General features: G+C 43.6%; 1 long non-coding RNA gene across 1 annotated transcript; it reads right to left on the bottom strand.

Annotated features, from left to right (window-relative positions):
• Positions 1-1,687: 1,687 nt before the first annotated feature.
• LOC102376185 lies at positions 1,688-6,289 on the bottom strand. Its single transcript, XR_003093176.1, has 4 exons — positions 6,253-6,289; positions 5,243-5,410; positions 4,258-4,453; positions 1,688-2,037 (listed from the first exon to the last, which is right to left on the bottom strand). It is a non-coding gene; the product is annotated as an uncharacterized LOC102376185 (long non-coding RNA).
• Positions 6,290-6,331: the final 42 nt, after the last annotated feature.

Below are 6,331 nucleotides of genomic sequence, written 5' to 3'. Positions count from 1 at the left end.
CTGCTATCCCACTGAAGAAATGTTCCATGATGTTTGCATCTAAAATTCAGCTTTAACTGACAACCACACCTGAAGAGAACAGCATAAGCACTCAAATACATGCATACTCTGGTTATGAAGTAGTGGGGGCTGTTGTAAACTAGCAAAATGTGGTAGTAACAGTTCCTAGTCTAGGATCAATCTAGAAACAAGTGATATATGCAAATTGCTGTGTGATACTTGTGTCTCCATTTAGAGTAAGAGTTCATGTTAAAACTGCTGGTCCCAGCAGATGGAGTGTTCTGGAGAAGAGAATAAAAAGACAAAAGCCAAGATCCCCTGATGGGAAATCCTATTGCTAACACTGATTGGCTGTATGACTTAGGCAAGCCACTTTACTGTTCTAGTTTCCTATTCAGTACAGTGGAGATAAGGCAATGTTTCTTATGGATGTTGTTAGGTTCTGTTGGCTGATATTTCAGGCATGTAAAGCAGTATGCCAATGTAGGGGTCTGCCTGGACAGAACACATTGCAGAATCAGAGTGATAACTTTATAGCTATATACATGTGCATAATAGTAAGTAGTAGTTCCTACCAGGTCTGAGTATTTGCGGTGGTGTATGTATTCTGTATATTTTCCTGCAAGCCACTTATAGTGCACTCTGATCATGTGGAAGTACATACAATTGAATGTGGATGATGGACTTCCCATACACATCTGCACTGAAACAAAAGATCTCCACTAAAGAATAGAAGATAGATTTCACAGCAGCTGAGGCTGATAATTACACTCACTCCCAGGCTCTATCCTGTTCTTGTTGAGATCAAGAACAAAACTGTTGAGTGCTGTAGTGCTTTCCTGGGCCCTGAATTAAAGAAAATCCTCTTGAAAGAACTTTTGAAGAGGGGTTTATTATTGTTGTACTACTTTTTAGTATTATTTATGTATAATATGTAATAGTTGTAGTGTAACTTTTAAAATATAGAGGATGACTACATCTCTGATCTAAGGATCAGAGCCCCAATCTTAAAATTTCTGATTTTCAGTGAGTGCTGTAACAAGTAGATTCTTAGTAAGACATATTAAAATGCTAATATTACCTGGATCTATATTTTAAAAGCTCATTTTATCTAAAAATTAACATGTTGATATTAAAGATGAAAGTCTGGTTCTAAGCAGGATTTGAACTCCTGGTGAATTTCCCTAGTTTCCAGCTCTGCTTGGTGTAGTATGAAAGTTATGTTCCTCCACAGGATATTAAGCTGTATTGACAACATATTTCATGCTGCATATGTGATGTGAGGAGTGGGCTGTTCTGATCACCCCTGCAGTCTATGGATACCATCAGCAGGGCTACTTGCATGGTCTTTCACTGCGAATGTGCAGCCTACTAGCTCCAATACACACCATACACGGGATCAATCAGGTTTTTAATGGTATCATGGAGAAATAGGTTATGTGTTATTAGTATCCTGAATCTTCAATCGTCCGAAGTGATTATGCCTTAATGAGCATCATTTGATTCCGATTTTTCAAACAGATAAATGAATTATGCAGGTAACCTATATATAGCAAACTGGACTAATACCTGGAACCAGTTTGGGACTTTGTAACTCATGTGCCTATGCAGGTAAGTGAAGATTTAAATGAGGCATTCTCTATACAGTTTGGGCCTAACTTCAGGTCCAAAAAGGTGCTATGTTAAATATGAGATGAAATAGCTCACATTAAAAACTAATGATTTGAACAATTCCCCAGCTGGCAGGGACAGGGGACTGCAGCTGCAGGACACTTGTGCCCCACTGTTCTACACTCCTATGCATTTATTATTTTAGCCATAGTCATACTTTTCTCTTTATTATTTTGTCAGTTACTTACAAAGTACAAAAAATGACAATTTTTTTTGTAACAGGTGAGAAAAGAAGCTGTAATTAAGCTCGAGATGCACGTTCTCTTTGTCCCAGTAGTCTAGTTAAACATGAAGAAAAGAGTAGCTGCAGTTTTCTGTTTAGGGTTCATTCCTTCCTTAACTAGCCCAGAGACCGAATCAGTCACACTGCAGAAGATAAAAGGCAGATATGTGAATTTAGGCCTTGCAAATATAGTTAATGTCAGTTAATGACATTAATGACATTAATATAGTTAATGTCAGTTAATGTCAGTTCTTGGTATCATACGATACCAAGGGCTCGTATGATACTTGCTCATTTTCCAGTGTTTTCTAATACTGGAGTTAGCCAAGGTGGGAAATTTTAAGAACCATAGAGTAAAGCTGGCCTAGTTCAATATCTAGACTGCTTAGTTTTCTTATATACAAAATGCAAATAAGGCAGACAAGCATATTGATTGATTATAAATATGAATATACTCTTTGATGTGTACTTAGATTTGTTTTAAATGCATCAAACCCATGTCAAGCTTTTAAGACGAAAGTACAGTACAGGAGAATGTTTTCAAAAGTACATGAGAACAGTTGAAAAGCTTAAGTCCACCAGTGGGATTTAGGCCTGTATGCTGCCTAAGCCAGTGGTTCTCAGCCTTTTTTGTACCAGGACCCATTTGCTGTAAGCATTAATATTCAGTCCTGACCCAGTGCCCTTCATTCCCGCCCCGCTCCCCCAGTGCATGGGGCAGGGTAGGGTGTGGGTCATGGGAACTCTGCCAGCCTACAAAGGGAAAGTCACTGTTTCTCATGTTTTTGTCCTTTAAAGGAGAGTCCATTTTAAAAGTTTGTTTGTGACCTTTTCTTATATTCTTGTGACCCACTTTTGGGTCGCAACCCATGGATTGAGAAATGCTAACCGAACCAGTCTTGAGACTTGTACCCACTCCGTTTCAAAACGTTCCATTTTGCTTGACCAACTTGGACTAAAGTTACTGGAATTACTTGCAAGCAGAATTTGGCCAATGATCAGTGAAACAGGAAGAGATAAAAAGGTAAACTGTTCCTCACAAAGGCTTGCCAACAGGTCTCCAGGGTTTGATGGAGTCTGACTTTGATATAGCTGAACTGCTTTCAGTCCAGAACAGCACCAAAAGCTGCAATAAAGAAAAGTCTTGCCACAAGTTATAGTATTAATTAATGAGCAATCAATCCTTCAACCTTTTTTCCTGTGAAAACTATCGGTGACTGTGATGGTATCCTTATGTAAACAAGGGCTGTATGTCTAGACCCCACATATTTATCTAACTTGGAAAATTGCGATTTAAGTGGTATAATTGGGAAGGAGAGTGGACTTGTCTGTGCATTGTATGTCCCAAGTCATGAACATGCAGTAATCAGCTTGTCTCCCCTTGGCTGAGTGGCAGGAAGTGTTCCTAGAAGGAGAAGTGACGATGCATGTGGTCTTTTTCTGTTCACAGAGTAACCAATAGAAACAGATGTAACAGTGTATTATGGAGGAAATGGGCCTGAAATACAGTTATACTGAAGCATTTACTAGTCTCCACAAGAACGCATTTTAAGAGATGTGCTGACTGTGACTTCTCTTCTGTAGCCAATTTGTTTTGTGAGCACAGCAGGCCCACAAAACTCAGCTCATTCAGTGATGTATCTCTGAAATTTGCTATGCATCATCTATGAGGCATCTGAAATTTGCTCAAAGAGATGCTGTCCCTTCACATTTGGCTCAGAATTTGTACTGTAGCCAGTGGAGTCTTTTAAGATTCCTAGGCTTGTGTTGTTTAAGAGTTTTGCCTGTTTAAGAGTAACATAATGGAGGGGTGATGGCCAGGGCAGCAGCTCTGTGTGTTGTCTTTTTCCAGGGAGAGGGGCACAACAGTTGTTGATATGGCTGCCCCAGGTGTGGATTTGCCTTGCTTATGTCTCTGTTGGTTACTCTAGTAAAATTTTTCTTGAAAGAACATGTCAATGCTTTTAGTTTGTAACAGTGCAAAGCTGAATTTACACCTCAGGCTCATCTTCAGCAGCAACATTTTACCAAAGAAACTTAAGTATTGTTTTGTTTAATTGAGCTGGCTGAAAAAATGGCATGAGCCATGACGAGAGAGGTGGATCCCTGTCTATGCAGCAACTACAACTAGTTTTAAATTTTGAATTTGAGAAAGTGTGTATCTGATGCCAATGAGCCGTTACTATGTTTTTTTTTCTGGGACAATCTTCTCTTCCTGTGCATGGTCTTGCAAATTATTTCTATTTCTGTCTTTCTATAGGTTTCTCTTGCTTTATGCGGGTTCTGTATGTGCGAATTCACTCTTATGTGATGACCTTCTTTATACCAAAAATTCATTATATGCGTGGTAAATTCACTCTTACGTGATTGCGGGCTTCCACACCAGTGAGTTCCTTTGTGCGGTGCATTGTGGGAGTGACATGCATCAAAATAGTCCCCTGTGCGGATCTGTGCTCTTCACTCGTTGTCTGCGACACGTGTTTCTGTAGTTGCCATCCCCGTTATGATAGTGCCCTGTGCTTGTGTGTACTGTCTGCTGGTGGTAAGTACCAAAATTGCCTTGTAAAAGTGGTAGAAATGGGTCTGGGGGTCAGTACAGTTGAGGTCTTAGAACATCTCTAATTGTTACATTGTAAAGTGGGTTCCCTTTATGCAAATTCAAGTTATGCCCCATTTTCCAGGAAAGCATGTGCAGCATAAAGCAAATGAAACCTGTACTCTAAAATTATTTTTCAAAGCAAGAGAAATAAAAAAAACCCCAACTACAACACACACAATCCACCTTTAACAAGTTCCTGATTTTAAAAGTTAGATTGAACGGGTACATTTTGTACTAAGCACTAAAATATATTAAACCCTGATGTCGGCGATGACAAAAAGTAATAAAGTCCAAGTGTGGGAGCTTTCCATTAAGCAGGTGCCTTGCTTCCTGTCCCTACGTAAATTAGCCTTATGGATATCTCATGGCGTAGTCTAGTAGGACTAAAATATATTGGTGGCTAGCACCACTTCTTGGCAGTGGCCCGACTATATCTACTGCCACCTGCTCAAATGGAACCTCCACCGAGGGCATGGGTATCAGGGGATCTTTTGGCGGGTGAATAGGGGTTGCTGTCTGGTATGCGAGGCACAAAGCACAGTAATTTGCTACTTCCTGTAGTAATCCGGGCCAAAAGCATCTATCCTGAATGTGGACTTCTGTTTTGTCCCTCCCCAGATGCCCGCCCAGGGGGGTTCATGGGCAACCTTCAATAGGGTCCTCCTGTAGCGCTGGGGTACCAGCAGCTGTACTACCTCCTCTCCCTCAGTTTTCCCCTGTTTGACTCCATAGAGGAGATCATTCCTCACCTTGAATTGTGGGGTTATCCTCATCAGTGCTGGTCGCAATATTTCACCATTGCTTCGAGCCAGATGTTCTTGAGAGACATGTGGGAAATCTTCCTCCTGGCTCTGCTCCAATTGAAAATGGTCCTCATCACATAGTTGGGCAGTGTCCACCTCCTGCTCTTCCTTTTCCTAGTGTGGGAGTGTAACAGGGGGCCTGCTCAGGGCCAACTTCCCAGTGGCCTGCCCACCTGTTCCTGGGCTAACCGCCCGCATTCTTGTCCGCCACGCCTTGATGGTAATTAATTAATATAGATGTTAATAAGCGGGAGGCTGCCCATTTACTGCCCCGATGCCAGGGGGCACTATCTGCAGCTCCTTTCCTCCCCTACACCGCAGCCCAAGCCTCGCAGATGGCATCTAGGTGTTCTCATCATCACCGGCCCCACACTGGGTCCCAGAATCCTTCTATGAGGACCCCTCCAAGATCCCTCCATTCAGGCAGCCTACCCCGCCTTCATTCGGCTATCTAGCTCCCTGAAACTTTTCCCCTCTTGGGTGTAGTCCCCCCAGGACCTTTGGCTACCAGCCCTAGCCCACCTCCAGGCCAGTTGGGACCCCAGGCCCTCGGCTCTTGGGCATCCCTCGCGGTGCGCCCTGGCCCTTTTGACCGTCCTGGTCCTGGCCCCAGCATGGGCCAGTCGGGGGTGCTCTCTTGATCAGGTCCGAGTCTGTAGCCCCACTCTCTCCAGGGGTCTGCCTTCTGGGCCCTACACACCCGGTAGTGGGGGCTAGGGGTTAAGGCACCCTGACCCGCCTTTCACTGGGGTGGTCACTGGCCTGGCATTTCCTGGGGGCTCCCGCACCACTGAGAGCCCCACCAGGCCACCCACTCCCGGCAGGTGCAGTTTTAGGTCATGCCCAGGACCAGGAGCCTCCTGACCATCCCGTACAGCTCCTCCCTGATCTCCAGATGATAACAGCAGCCCTCTGGCCGGGCAGTGTTGTTGCCTGGCCTCTCACAGCAGACCTACCGTGTTTACGGGGGCAGCCCCAGCTCCCAAAATGGCTGCCCTCATCAGGCACCTGGCGGCTGCCAGCTCCAGGACCTTA

Source organism: Alligator sinensis, unplaced genomic scaffold (assembly GCF_000455745.1).
Source record: "Alligator sinensis unplaced genomic scaffold, ASM45574v1 scaffold458_1, whole genome shotgun sequence".
NCBI classification, from domain to species: Eukaryota; Metazoa; Chordata; order Crocodylia; family Alligatoridae; genus Alligator; species Alligator sinensis.
This window is presented reverse-complemented; position numbering and strand designations above follow the sequence as displayed.